This window comes from Megascapheus bottae, chromosome 12 (genome assembly GCF_031878675.1).
Source record: "Megascapheus bottae isolate mThoBot1 chromosome 12, mThoBot2.hap1, whole genome shotgun sequence".
Classification (NCBI taxonomy): domain Eukaryota; kingdom Metazoa; phylum Chordata; class Mammalia; order Rodentia; family Geomyidae; genus Megascapheus; species Megascapheus bottae.
This window is the reverse complement of record NC_143520.1, coordinates 12,574,467-12,589,410: the sequence shown is the minus strand read 5'-3', so window position 1 is coordinate 12,589,410 and position 14,944 is coordinate 12,574,467. Positions and strand designations below refer to the sequence as shown.

Sequence of the window (14,944 nt, the reverse complement as noted above, 5' to 3'; positions counted from 1 at the left end):
TTGGAATGTGTATTAGTTAAGGTTAGGTTCAACAACAAAAAACACAATGTGCTAGATGATAGTGGCTTAAAAAGGAGGGGGTGGGGGTGTTTCCTCTCACTTCAAAAGAATTCCAGAAATATCTCAAGGTTGCTAAGGTACTCTGCCTCAGCACTTGGCTTTTAATTTATGAACTGAACTTCCTGTTCAAGCTTCAGCCCTCATAGCAACATTCTGGGCATCATGGATGGCAGTGAGTACATTAGCCAAGATATAGTTAATGCACCATCTACTTCAAGGGAAGATGGAAAATAATGGCTTTCGCTTTATGGAAATTGGGATAAGAGAATTCAGGCAGGTACAACTAGTAGTCCCTACTAAAGATATTTATAAGCATATTGCATTTTAAATTTCCTATGGAGGTCATGTTTACTCCAGCAGATATCCCAGAAATAAAAAGTAGTTGCAGAGTTTACAAATAAGCTCTTAAATGTATATAATGCTTTCCTAAGTGTATTTTGAAGATATGGGTACAGTATTGTTGGAAGTTCTTTTTCTAAAAAGAACTTTCGGGGTTTGTTTTGTTTTTTGTCAATTGTGTGGCTTGAACTCTGGGTCTGGATGCTGTCCGTGGGCTCTCTTCAGCTCAAGGCTAGTATTCTACCATGTTGAGCCACAGCACTACTTCTAGTTTTCTGGTGATAAGAGTCTCACGGGACTGGGAGCATGGTCTAGTGGTAGAGTGCTTGCCTAGTATGCACGAAGACCTCTGTTCACCTCAATACCACCTATACAAAAAAATGTGGAAGTGGTGTTGTGGCTCAAATGGTAGAGTGCTACCCTTGAGAGAGCCTAAGGACGGTGCCCAGTACTGGTCAAAATAAAAAAAGTTTCAGACTTGGTATCCAGACTGGATTTGAACCATGATCCTCAGATCTCAGCCCCCTGAGTAACTGGGATTACAGGCATGAGCCACTGGCACTTGGCTGTTTTTTGTTTTGAGATTGTCTCATTAGGTAGCCCAGACTAGCCTCAACTTTGTAATTCTGCTTCAGCTGCCTGAGTGCTAGTAATGTACCACCACACCTAGGTTCAATATGCTTGTTTAGTCAGTATTGAAAACAAATATAACACTATTGTCATGGGAAATGTAGCATATAATTTACAGGAATAGTCAACATTTAGGAGATTTTGATATATTGGTGAGGTATCAACTGGTCTAGAAATTTTTATTAATGCTATTTTAGGGCTAGATGTATAGCTTAAACATAGTACTTGTTGAGCCAGCACAAAATCCTGAGTTCAAAGCCCAATACCACCAGATATTTTTTTCAGAAAATTTATCATTTCTATGTTAATGACTTAGTCATATTCAGTATGTTCTAATATTAGGATTTTCTTTCCTAAATTATAGAACTCTCCAAAAAGAGATATTCAGTAAAATTTATTAAGAGAAAAATGGTATTCATATATATATAGATATATATATATCTATATCTATATATATATATTTTTTGCCAGTTCTAAGGCTTAAACTCAGGGTCTTGGCAATGTCTTTGGACTTTCATGGCTCTACCACTTGAGCCATGGCACCACTTCCGGCTTTTTTTTTCCTGTGTATATAGTACCAAGGAATTGAACCCAGGACTTTGTGTATGCTAGGCAAGTACTCTACCACTAGACCCCGATCCCAACTCTTTATTTTTTTTTAATTATGAATCTTTATTTTGCCTTAATAGATTTGATTATGTTGAAATACATAGTACCTTAAAGAAGGACCACAAGTGATTGCCAGTTAGATATAAGAATGGTTAGAGGGCCAGGAGTTTGGCTGAGTGCTTTTCTAGCATGCACGAAGACCCAGGTTCAATTCCTCAGTATCACACATACACACAGAAAATGCCCAAAATGGTTCAGTGGTTCCAGTGGTAGAGTGCTAGCTTGAGAAAACCCAAAGACTGTTTTCAGGCTATGAGTTCATTCAAGCCCCAGGACTGGCACACACAAAAAAGGAAACAGTAGCTTAAAAGAATGGCAGCTCAGTTTTAAATACTCTTATAGTCTCTGAAATCTAAGATTTTTTAGGGTTCTAAGTACCTGATCGAAGCAAATTAAATTTGCTTCTCGAGGGAATAAACATCCTAGGTAAGAGGAATAGACATTATTCTTTGATCAGTCAAGCCCTTAGGTATGAGGACATAGGGGTTCCTTTGCTACACTGATTTTTTGATGGGTAGAGGGGAGTGGACAACTAGGTTTTGCTTCAAATCAATAGAATATCATGTAGCACATCATGAGAGAAAATTATATATTACATCAAACTCCCATCTTAAGAGACTCGTTAATTTCAAAGAATTACACTGCTTTTGTGAGCTGGTTTGGGGGGAGAGCCACAAAGCAAGTACTAAGGTTGATCTCTAGGCAGAAGTCAACAAGAAATAGACCCTGTTCCAATGAGTGTCAGAAACTGATGTTTACAACCACCATGTGATTTTGGAAGTGGATCCTGATACCATCAAATACCATAAGTGCAACCTTAGACTATAGAGCAGCTACATAAATAGACCCAGATAAATAAGCTGTGCTTGTACTCTGACCCACAGAACCTGAGATGTGTGTTAAGACACTTTAATGTGTAGGAATATTGTTACCCTGAAGAATAAAAAATAGCCCTCCAAATATGTAAAAAGTTTTGCAAAAGATCTGGTGAATTAACAACTAGTGGCAGCGTAGCAAGCACAGGGCCCTAAATGCAAACCCCAGTACCACAAATAAAAAATTTTTACAAGGGGGGCCGGGAGTTTAGCCTAGTGGTAGAGTGTTTGCCTAGCATGCACAACGACCTGGGTTCGATTCCTCGGTACCACATACGTAGAAAAAAGCTGGAAGTGGTGCTGAGGCTCAAGTGGTAGAGCTCTAGCCTTGAGAAAGTCCAAGGACAGGGCTCAGGCCCTGAGCTCAAGCCCAGGACTGGCAAAAAACAAAAATTTACAAGGATATTGTACCGCACCTGTAGAAAGTAGCCACAAAAAGCAAGTGTAGAAGTGTAGATACCATTTAAACAGAAATGCAGGTGCCTTGTTAGTGCAGTAGGTAGCACGTCAGTCTCATAATGCAGGACCTTCAGTTATTGGAGACAAATATTTCTCAAGATCCTGGCAAAAAAGTAAACATTACACTAAAATAGTGAAGTCTTAGGGGAGAAACCCAAAGGCACAATGCCTCTGTGCCTATGATCATATATTTATCTCAGTGAACTCCAGAAAATGGAAAAAAAATGCAAGCCAGGGATAGTAGTATAGTCCATAATTCCAGCACTTGGGAGACTGAAATAGATCACAACTTTGAGGCCAATCTGGTTATATAACAAGAATGAAGCTGGTTTCCAGAAGCTCATGCCTGCAATCCTAGCTATGCAGGAAACCGAGATCTGACTATCACAGCTCAAAGCCAGCTCAGGCTGAAAAGACCTGTGAGACTCATCTCCAATTAGCCACCAGAAAAATAGAACCAGAGTTCAGGGAAAGTGCCCAGGCCCTGAGCTGAGCCCTATGATCAAGGGTGAGGGGAGAGGGGGAAGAACCCATCTCAAAACAATAGGAATACTGAGCAGCATGACCCAGGATATTATAATGACACCTGCTCAGCTATGTTCATCTCTGCACTATTCACAATAGCCAGGCAATGGAAACAATCCAGATGCCCTACTGCAGATGAATGGATACAGAAAATGTGGTATATATACACAAGGGAATTCTACATAGCCAACAGACAAGATAAAATAATGGCATTCGCAGGGAAGTGGATGAATCTAGAGCGAATCATGCTGAGTGAGACAAGTCAAGACCTAAGGAACAAAAGGCGCATGGTATCCTTAATATGCGGCTATTAAATCCAAAGAGTACAAGAGCGAGGAGTCAATAACTGCATACCCAAAGCTATGGACATGGTAATGGAAATATAAACATAACTATATAGACATAAAAACCTATGACTCTATAGACATAATGTTTTATTTCATAAATTGATATGTTTCTATGACATACAAACCCTTAGCCTAATTTTGATTAAGTTCTAAATACTAAGTCCCAGAGATTGTAATTAGAGATTTCCTCCTTGAACACTTGTTTGTTAAACTTGTCATTTAAAATATGATGTAAACATAAGCCAAAAAAACCCCAATAGGAATACTATAAAATTCAGATTTTTTCCCAGTAACCCATGCTGACCTTTTAATCCTGCCTCAAACCTCTGAATACTAGAATTATAGGAATGTTGATACATTGAGTTTGAAATTATGTTACTAGATAGATAGAACAGACATAGCTGAAGTAGTAATTAGTGAATGGACAGGTCAGGAAAAATCCCTAATAGTACAGAGAAGGATAAAACTGAAAATACAGAAGAAAGTTGGGACATACAAAAAATAGTAAGAGGGCCGGGAGTTTGGCCTAGTGATAGAGTGCTTACGTAGCATGCACAAAGACCCGGGTTCAATTCCTCGGTACCACATACATAGCAAAAAGTCGGAAGTGGTGCTGAGGCTCAAGTGGTAGAGCTCTAGCCTTGAGAAAGTCCAAGTGCTTAAGTCCTGAGCTCAAGCCCAGGATTAGCAAAAAAAAAAAAAAAAAAAAAATACAGTAAGAGGAACTGTGCTCAATGGTGGCTGGAACCCCTAATCCTAGCTACTCAGGAATTAAGATCTGAGAATCACAGTTCAAAGCCAGTCGGACACTAATGAATGTAAGACTCTTATCTCCAATTAATCACTAGAAAATGGGAAGTAGGGCTGAAGCACTCAGGGGTAGGGCGGCAGCCTTGAACTGAAAAGCTCAGGGACAACGCCCAGGCCCAGTAGTAGTCTTGGGCTGAAGAGCTCAGAGACAGCACCTAGCTCAAGAGTTCAAGCCCCATGACTAACAAAAAAAAAAAAAAAAGTCCTGGGGCCTGGAGTTTGGCCTAGTGGTTGAGTGCTTGCCTAGCATACACGAAGACCCAGGTTCAATTCCTCGGTACCACATACATAGAAAAAAGCCGGAAGTGGTGCTGAGGCTCAAGTGGTAGAGCTCTAGCCTTGAGAAAGTCCAAGGACAGTGCTCAGGCCCTGAGCTCAAGCCCAGGACTGGCAAAAAAAAAAAAGTCCTATTAATATGAGCATTCTTTTTCATTTTTCCTTCTTCGTCTCTAGTATATTAAAATGGTGCTTCATGGGCTGATGGAATCTGTGTCTTTCAGCTACAGGTAAGCTCTGAAATTATTGGTGTATAGTTCCTGGAGTCATTCCAGGCTTACAGAGTCTCATCCTACACATGCATAGCATAACAATATTCAACCACAGACTTAATGGAACGGATTTCCCTTACAGATTTCTGGAACTTTCCTATGTTGTTCCTTTCTTTTCTTTTTTCTTTTTTTTTTTTTTTTTGCAGTCTTGGGCTTCAGCTCAGGGCCTGAGCACTGTCCTTGGACTTTCTCAAGGCTAGAGCTCTACCACTTGAGCCATAGCACCACTTTCAGCTTTTTTTCTATGTATGTGGTACTGAGGAATTGAACCCGGGTCTTCATGCATGCTAGTCAAGCACTCTACCACTAGGCCAAACTCCCAGCCTGTTGTTCCTTTCTTATACCCTGCCATCCAGTATAGGCATCAGCCTATCTAATGTGAATGGATTCAGATTAGAAACACTCATAACAGGGTGTTTGGCTGAATTCTTGCCTTAAACCAACACTTTACATTCCTACAATACAAATAAATAAATGCTAATTCTTTTTTTATTTTTTGGCCAGTCCTGGGGCTTGAACTCAAGGCCTGAGCACTGTCCTTGGACTTTCTCAAGGCTAGAGCTCTGCCACTTGAGCCACAGCACCACTCCTGGCTTTTTCTATATACGTGGTACATATACATAGAATCAAACTAGGGTCTACATACATGCTAGGCAGGCATTCCACTGCCAGGCCAAACTCCTGGGCCCTCAATGCTAATTCTTTGTGAACCAACCTTATTAAAATAATCGTTTCTTTTATTTTTCCTTTTTTTTTTTTAATCAGTCATGGGGCTTGAACTCTGGGCCTGGTCACTGTCCCTAATCTCTTCAGCACAAGACTAGCACTCCACTATTTTGAGTCACAGCACCTCTTCCAGTTTTCTGGTAGTTAATTGAAGATAAGATGCTCACAAATCTTTTCAGCCTGAACTAGTTTGAACTGTGATTGTCAGATTTCAGCTTCCTGAATAGATAGGATACAGACATTAGCCACGGACCCCTACCTCTATTTCTTTTTTTAAAAATATCATTGGATGACCTCTGTTCATTTATCCATAGGGTCTTGTGTTCTGTTTTCCTATTTGGAGAATATAACGCTGCCATATGTGTGGTAAATAATTTTTGTGTTGCAGAGTTTTATATTGATTCTTTTCTATTTGAAGTAACTTTTGTCTATGCAATAAACCAGCAACAGATATAACAAGAAAAAAGCCGTACAAATTTCATTACATGCCTAAGACATAGGAATATGAGACTCAGGGAGGGGCAAGTTGGCTGAACCTTATTTAAATCTTTGCAAAGGGGCAGGTGTTGTTGCTTCTGAAGAGAAGTGAGGGGGTGCAGGTTATGGGAGGTTGATGGATGCACAGTAAACAAGGTTGTCATATTATGCATGTAAGAACTACCTGGAAGAGGTATCCTTTTCCTGTAGAAAGACCCTTCCTAGGTAGCAGGGGAGTACAGGAAGGGCATAGCATCTGCCATTGACTTTACTGATGCAGATATATAGAATATATATATAAATGACTTTTGTTTTGAAGATGGACAGCTTTTTAGAGCTATTTAGAGCTATTCTTGTGCCTGCAGATGTCTGCAGTTTCTCTAAATACATCAAAGAAATATATTTGAGGTAGTACATTCTATTTTCACAGGATTATGTTACATTAATCTTTCCTAAATCTTATGCTTGATTGCTTCTTCCATAAGCTGGTCTTCTGCATTAAAATGAAGCCAATATTGGATATAGACTAAATAGGCTAAAGAACATTCTTTAAAATTTTAAAATTAAAGCCAAAGAACCTTTGTTTCTCCCCCAGAGAGAAGCAAATTCTTTATGGTAAGTTTTCATTGTGTGACTATTAAAATTACAACAGAATTGAATAGAAAATAGAATAAAGGCACCTGTTTTCCACCCAAGTTGCTCATTGTTGTCCAAGACACATCCTAAAATGGTCCCTGGTTGCTGTGTGCTGTGTGATCCTAGTGACTTGCCATATTTAGGATAATTTTTATGTTGTATTTTAGAGCACAGTTGACCTGAAACCAAGATAACTGGGTCTGACCTAAACATGGAGCCTTTCAAACCAGAGAGTTTTCTTGCCTGGTTGCTGTTATGACTTAGATATGAACTATCTCATGTGTTGAACACTTTCCTCAGCTGGTGGCACTATTTTGGGAGGTGATGAAACTTTAGGAGGTTGTCTAGCTAGAAAAAGTAGTTATGGGGGACATGACTTTGAAGGTTATATCTGACCCTCTATCGCTCTCTTGCCCTCTTCATCTTGTTTGCCAAGAGGTAAACAGTTGTACCTCCACAGTCTCACCTCAGATCTACAGTAAGGGAGCCACTGTCAGAATGGACTGAAACTTCTGAGTCTATGAGCCTTCATCCTTCCTATCTAAATTTTCTATGTCAAGTACTTTGTCACAACAATACAAAAGAAACAACACAACTGTGTAAAAGAACAGAATCAAAGAACACCAAGGGTTTTAATATGCCACTGTTGGCTTAACATTGGAAGGAGGGATACAGTAAGGATGTGGACAACTATCATGTGGGAACCTTTTTTTGCTAAGGACAATCAGATATTTATTTACATTTTTCTTGTTTAAACTGTGTGTGGGGCCAGGATAATGGCCTAATAGTAGAGTGCTTGCCTAGTATGCATGAAGCCCTGGGTTTGATTCTGCACACCATATACACAGAAAAGGCTGTGTCAGCCTGAGGATAGATTGGATTATAGGCATGAACCACGGGCACCTAGACCATTTAGGGACACACACACATACATACATATGTGAAACAGTAAAGAGCCTTATATTGCCATTAGGCTAGACATTCCTACCCCCAGCGAGATTTTGAAAGCAGCTCTGGATGACAACTAGAAAAACAATAGAGGGCCCAGAGTTTGGCCTAGTGGTAGAGTGCTTGCCTAGCATGCATGAAGACCTGGGTTTGATTCCTTGGTACCACATACATAGAAAAAAGCTGCAAATGGTGCTGAGGCTCAAGTGGTAGAGCTCTAGCCTTGAGAAAGTCCAAGGACAGGACTCAGGCCCTGAGCTCAAGCCCAGGACTGGCAAAAAAAAAAAATAATTAAAAAAATAATAGAGATGTCAGTTCTATAACTAACTGCAAGGAAATGAATTCTGCCAATAACCACGTGACTTTGACAGAGATTCCCAGCCCCATATATGAAAGCCCAGACTGATACCCTGCTTAAGTCTGATAATATCCTGAGCAGAGAAGCTAGTCACATCATGCCCAGTCTTGTAACTATAGAAACTATAAGATACCAAACTTATGGGGGTTTTTTGTTAGTTTTGCTAAAGGCTAATAATGCCCTGACACTTGAGCTTCAGCACCACTTCTGGCTTTTTCTGTGTATGTGGCCCAACCCAGGACTTCATGCCATGCTAGGTAAGCACTCTACCACTATGCCAAACTCCTATCCTCTAAATCTATGTTTTAAATTACTCAATTTGTGGCAGATTTTACATGGCAGTGGAAAACTTGTGGAGTAGCTAATTCCATCTCTCAAGTAGTAGGTAGCTTAGCTTTCAACATACCTTTTTATATAATTACATTTTGTTAATCATATTGTAAAATACTAAATCATTTTTATTCTTTCGACTAAATATTAAAGGGCAACAGTTCACAGTTCAGTTTGTGTGTGTGTGTGTGTGTGTGTGTGTATGAGAGAGAGAGAGAGAGAGAGAGAGAGAGAGAGAGAGAGAGAGAGAGAGAGAGAGAGAGAGAAAGTCCTGGGGTTTAAACTCAGGGCCTGGGAACTGACCCTAAGCTTTTGTGCTCACTCTACCACTTGAGCCATAGCTCTACTTCCAGATTTTTAGTGATTAATGAGATAAGAGTCTCATATGAGAGTCTCATGATCTGAAAGCGGTGGCTCATACCTGTAGTCCTAGCTACTCAGGAGGCTGAGATCTGAGGATTGAGGTTCAAAGCCAACCCAGGCACTAAAAAGTCTGAGAGACTCTTATCTCCAATTAATCACCAGCCTTGAGCTGAAGAGCTCATGGACAGCACCCAAGCCCAGAGTTCAAGTCCTATGACTGACGGAGAAAAAAATAGTCTCATGAATTTTACTGCCTGGTTTGGATTCAAACAATGATCCTCAGATCTCAACCTCCTGAATAGTTAGAATTAGAGGCATGAGCCACCAGCACTGGGCAAGCTACATAATTTTTGAGGCCCAGGGCAATGAAAATTCAGCACCCCTTGCTCAAAAATTTATTAAAGAGTAAGACAAGTGACATATTCCAGTAATTGCAGCATTTGGAAAGTCTTTATCTGGTTGTTGCTAAAGGAGATCTGAACACAGAGCCAGCTTCACAGGCTTGTCAGTCACATAAGGCCTAATCTTCAAAGTATACAACTATCAATTTAAAACTCTGCTGCTTTTGGAAAATTTTTTTGTGTGTAGGGTCAGTAATGGGGTTTGAATTCAGGGCCTGGGCACTGTCCCTCAGCTTTTTTTGTTGTTGGTCCTGGGGCTTAGACCCTGGGCCTGGGTGCTGTCCCTGAGCATTTCGGCTCAAGGCTACTGCCCTATCCCTTGAGCCACAGCCCCACTTCCAGTTTTCTAGTGGGTAATCAGAGATAAGAATCTCCCATTCTTTAGTGCTGGGTCTAGGTTTGAACCACGATCCTCAGATCTGGGCCTCTTGAGTAGCTAGGATTACAGGTGTGAGCCACTGTGTCCTAGCTTGTCCTTCAGCTTTTTTGCTCAAGGCTAGCACTCTACTACTTTGAGCCACAGCTCTAATTCTGGTTTTCTGGTGGTTATTTGGAGATAATAGTCTCACAGACATCTTACCAAGGCTGGCTTTAAACCTTGACCTTCCGATCTCAGACCCTTAAGTAGCTATGATTATACACATGAGCCACCAACATCTGGCTGCTCTGCTGTCCTTACTTTCCCTACTTTGAAATGCTTACTGCTGTGGGCAGCAGAGAGGAGTGTTGCCTTTAATTTTTAGGTGCATTTAATTTTTAGGTTCTGTTAAACACAGATTTTTTTTTTTTTTTGCCGGTCGTGGAGCTTGAACTCAGGGCCTGGGCACTGTCCTTGGACACTTTTTGCTCATAGTTAGTGCTCTGCCACGTGAACCATAGCAACACTTCCAGCTTTTTCGATGTGGTACCAAGGAATCGAACTCAGGGCTTTGTACATGGGAGGCAAGCACTCTACCACTAGGCTACGCTATCAGCCCTAAAAACAGACTTTTTTAAATATATTTTTTATTGTAATTAATAGAAGGGTTACATGATATTTGCCAGATAAATGGTGCCTTAATTCCCACACATTGATACCCTTTCACATGTCTTGGTCCCCATTTCCCTTCCTCCCTCCCCCACTAAAAACAGATTTTTGTATGTCCTCTATATGGGCTTATGGGATAACACATCCTAGGCCAAAAGTTAAATCTTCTACTTGGGCCTATCATACAGACTTGATGTATACATAGTGATGGTTCATATGGAAACAAAATAATAACATGGATGTTTCCTAACAAATCCTTCCACTGTTTATACATAATGTTACTTAGCAAAAGAAAAATAGTTTCTCTTTTATATTTAAATGATAGGGTTTTTTTCAGTCATATATATAAACAACTAGCAAAAATTATTTACAATTAAACTAAATACTGGTTGCCACAAAAAATTTTTATAAACGGTGTACAATGGAAACCTTGCTCATTCCTGCTTTCTTTATTTTATTTTCTTTATTTATTTTTGTCAATCCTAGGGCTTGAACTCAGGGCCTGAGCACTGTCCTTGGGCTTCTTCCTCAAAGCTAGTACTCTGCCACTTGAACCACAGCACCACTTCTGGCTTTTTCTATATATGTGGTACCCAGGAATCAAACCCAGCACTCTACCACTAGGCCAAACTCCTGGCCCCTCGTTCCTACTTTCTTACCACTCTACATCATATTGTGGATTTTGTTATATACCAAAATTACAACTTTTTTAAAGGATGGGATCAGTGGTAGGATTAAACCAGCTCCTGTGCACTCTTCCTGAGCTCAAGAGTAGCAGTTTACCACTTTAGCCACAGCGCAAGTTATAATTTCATGGTGGTTCATTGGAGAAAAAGAGTCTCATGGACTTTTGTGCCTGGGCTGGCTTTGAACCACAATCCCAGCCTCCTGAGTAGGTAGGACTACAGGAGTGCCTTTTTTTTTTTTTGATGGGTCGTGGAGTTTGCTCTGGGCCTTGACCTCTTCAGCTCAAGGCTAGTGCTCTACCACTTGAGCCACAGCTCCACTGTAGTTTTCTGGTGATTAATTGGAGATGAGTCTCACAGACTTTCATATTTGGGCTGGCTTTGAACTGTGATCCTCAGATCTCAGCCTCCTGAGTAGCTAGGATTACAGGCCTGAGCCACCAGTGCCAGGCAATGACAATGCTTTTACAACCAGTTCCAAACGATTGTGTTTTTTTATCCTTGGCTCAAGAAGAAAGTATGTTTTCTTTTGAGACTGAGTTTCACTCTTTAGCCTATGCTGACATGGAACTCCAAATACTCCTGCCTTCAACTTTGAATTTGGGAATTACAGGCCAAGTCAATATGAAAGCATATTCTGGGGCTGGGAGTTTGGCCTAGTGGTAGAGTGCTTGCCTAGCATACACAAAGACCCAGGTTCCATTCCTTGCTACTACATACATAGAAAAGCTAGAAGTGATGCTGTGGCTCAAGTGGTAGAGCACAGCCTTGAGGAAAGCCCAAGGACAGTGCTCATGCTGTGAGTTCAGTCCCCAGGATTAGAAAAAAAAAATTACTTTTTCTGAGAGATCAAAAGCCAGAAGTGGAGCTGGGGCTCAAGTGGTAGACTACTGGCCTTTAGTGAAAAAGAATTCAAGTTTTAATGCTGGTGCTTTTACACATACATACACACACACACACACACACACACACACACGCATATATACAATCATTGCCTACATGGAATGTACATTCTGTTGGAAGAAGTCACATAATAAAATGATAAGGTAGCAAAATATACTATAGCTAGATTTCTAATGCTGTAGCAAAATTTGGGTTTTCTTTTTTTTTTTCACTGAGAACATTTTATTGGCCTTTGGCTAGAAAGGGGGATTTATTTGCCAGGCAGGATGATGCCATCATACTTCTGCTGGAACCAGCGCATGGCCTCCTCTTTGCTGATTCTGTGTTTGGCCCCAGTGCAGCCCGTCCTACGCTTCTTGTCTGCGATGCTGAAACCTGGCCTACCCAGTACCACATAGACGTCCAGGCCGTAGATACCATTGCTTGGGTCATACTTGATGCCCAGATCGATGTGTTCCTGGATCCCAAAACCAAAGTTTCCAGTATCTGAGAAGTTATTTTTTCTTAATTCATATTCCCGCACCCTCAGACCCTTCTCCAGGATTTCTTCTGTCTTAGCCGCACGGACTGTGTAGTGGACAGCAATCTTTTCATTTCTCCTGATGCCAAAGGATCTGACAGTGTATCTAGCTTTAGAAAACACTGGGGTCTGCCCTGTGAGCTGCTCCAACACCTTGGCTGCCCGGGTCAGCCTGTCTCTACTCTCCCCGACACAGATGTTGAGGCAGAGCTTTTGGATGCGAAGCTCCCACATGGGGTTCTCCTTTTCACCTTGATCCTGCGCCATGATAGACACAGGAAAAGTGGGTTTTCTTTTTTGAGACAGCTTTTCACTCTAGCAGAAGCTGGACTCAAACTCATGGCACTCTTGCCCCAACCTCCCAAGTGCAGGGATTACAGATTTACCATGTCACATCTTGACTGGAAGCAAAAGTTTTAGTGCCTGCAACAATCTGAAATAACTCTGTACAGGTAACAATATAGCAAATTTTATTCAAGAATTATTGTATATTGTTAGGACTTTAGAAACCCTGGCCCTAAATTAGGCAGAATCTATGTTTTCTATGCATTAAGCTTGGTATATAACAAGTATAGCCACAAATAGCTACTCCTATGCTTTAGTATCCCACTTCCATCAGTCATAATTGTGCTCTTCTTGCATGGCAGCATTGTTATTACCATTGCTATCAGTTGTAGAGAATAACTGTAATTACAATTTTTCTTTTTCTTTTTTTTTTTGCCAGTCCTGGGCTTGGGCTCAGGGCTTGGGCACTGTCCTTGGACTTTCTCAAGGCTCGAGCTCTACCACTTAAGCCTCAGCACCATTTCCGGCTTTTTGCTATGTATGTGGGGTACTGAGGAATTGAACCCGGGTCTTCGTGCATGCTAGGTAAGCACTCTACCACTAGGCCAAACTCCCCACCCCTGTAATTACAATTTTTCAATTAACTAGGCTTTATCTTAACATGAAACCCAGGGCCTTGTACAAGCTCTCTATCACTGCAAACTCAAGAGTTCAAATTTTTTTGAAGAAGTATTAGTAAGACACTGATTCCCAAAATGTGGTTGTGGTGAGGAATTAAATGTAATTATCTTCCATTGTAATGTCCTGTTCTGAGAGCTTTCACATAGTTTTATTTTTACAATGGCCTCATGTTGGGTTGAGACAGTATATTGCCTGTGTTTTACAGACCAGAAATCTTAGGCCTGAAGAAGTTTAATAATTTACTCAAGGCTAAAAGAGAACTGTCAGAGATGAAACAGGCCTAAATCTAAATCTGATTTTCTTTCTGTAGTACTAAACTGTGACCAGATATTGATATATTAAATCTTTCCTTTTTCCTCCATTTCGGGTCTAACACACAGTCTCTTACCTGTTCATAGCTGTTGCACTCCAGAGATTGCAAAGTTCTACATAACCAGCATCCCACATAATTCAATTAAGATGATCTGATATGTGGAACTAAATTACAACCCCCCCCCCTCCCAAAGAGAACACACATGCTATTTGTTCAGAACTTGATATAGCAAGAAAGTCAGTCATCATCGCTTGTCTTTGGCAGAGCTTCAAAGGCAGTCAAGGAAGCGAGAAGTCTATAAAAATGGAAGAGGGACACACACACACACACACACACACACACACACGGTACCTGCTGATTGAAGATTGTTGGCAGGGGAAATGGGAAAACTAGGGTCAGCTATTATAGGTGACTGGGTTAGATAATGAATTTGGCTTTCTCTGGTTGTTCCTGGCGTGAAAATGGGGATAAAAAACAGAAGTTGGCAGTAGCTGACCTCCCGCCAATTGTTCTGGTCCACTTGCTGCCGAGGTTGTGGCTGTGCATGGCGTGCTCCTTCGGCGGGTCAGAGCGGTGCTATCACTTAGGGGCTGGCCACTGTCCATTCTGGCTTCCAGCCACACTCAGAAACACCCTGACTTCTTCAGGGAAGGTGCGGGGCTGTAAGCGCCAAGAGGGCTAAGGGTCTTGTTTCAGCCTGGCCACCAACTCCCAAACCTTAAATGAGCAGTGCCTTTTGTTGGGACAAGAAAATGAACTTTCTGGTGTAACACGTAGACATGTTTTATGTGAACAAAAGATCCACGCAGCCTCTTGCATTGGAGAATGGTCACCTGACGCCTGTCGTGGGGACTTGGCCTTGACCCTGGCTGTCCTCAGTTTCCCTCAAAGCATCCAGGTTAACCCTGGACATGCTCGGCAGCCTGGGGATTCGCTCGCCAGTACTCCGGCGGGGCAGCGGCGGTCCTTCGGTTTCTGTGCGGGAGGGCGGGGCGCGGAGGGGAAGGGCGGCGCGGGGAGGTCTGCGG

At 41.4% G+C, this 14,944-nt stretch overlaps 1 pseudogene across 2 annotated transcripts; it reads right to left on the bottom strand.

Annotated features, from left to right (window-relative positions):
* Positions 1-12,310: 12,310 nt before the first annotated feature.
* LOC150056237 (large ribosomal subunit protein uL5 pseudogene) lies at positions 12,311-14,914 on the bottom strand (annotated as a pseudogene). Of its 2 annotated transcripts, XR_016537253.1 has the most exons (2): positions 14,413-14,914; positions 12,311-12,895 (listed from the first exon to the last, which is right to left on the bottom strand). The product of XR_016537253.1 is annotated as a large ribosomal subunit protein uL5 pseudogene, transcript variant X2 (transcript). The 2 variants fall into 2 exon arrangements; XR_016537252.1 differs by lacking the exon at positions 14,413-14,914 and having other exon boundaries at positions 12,311-12,932.
* Positions 14,915-14,944: the final 30 nt, after the last annotated feature.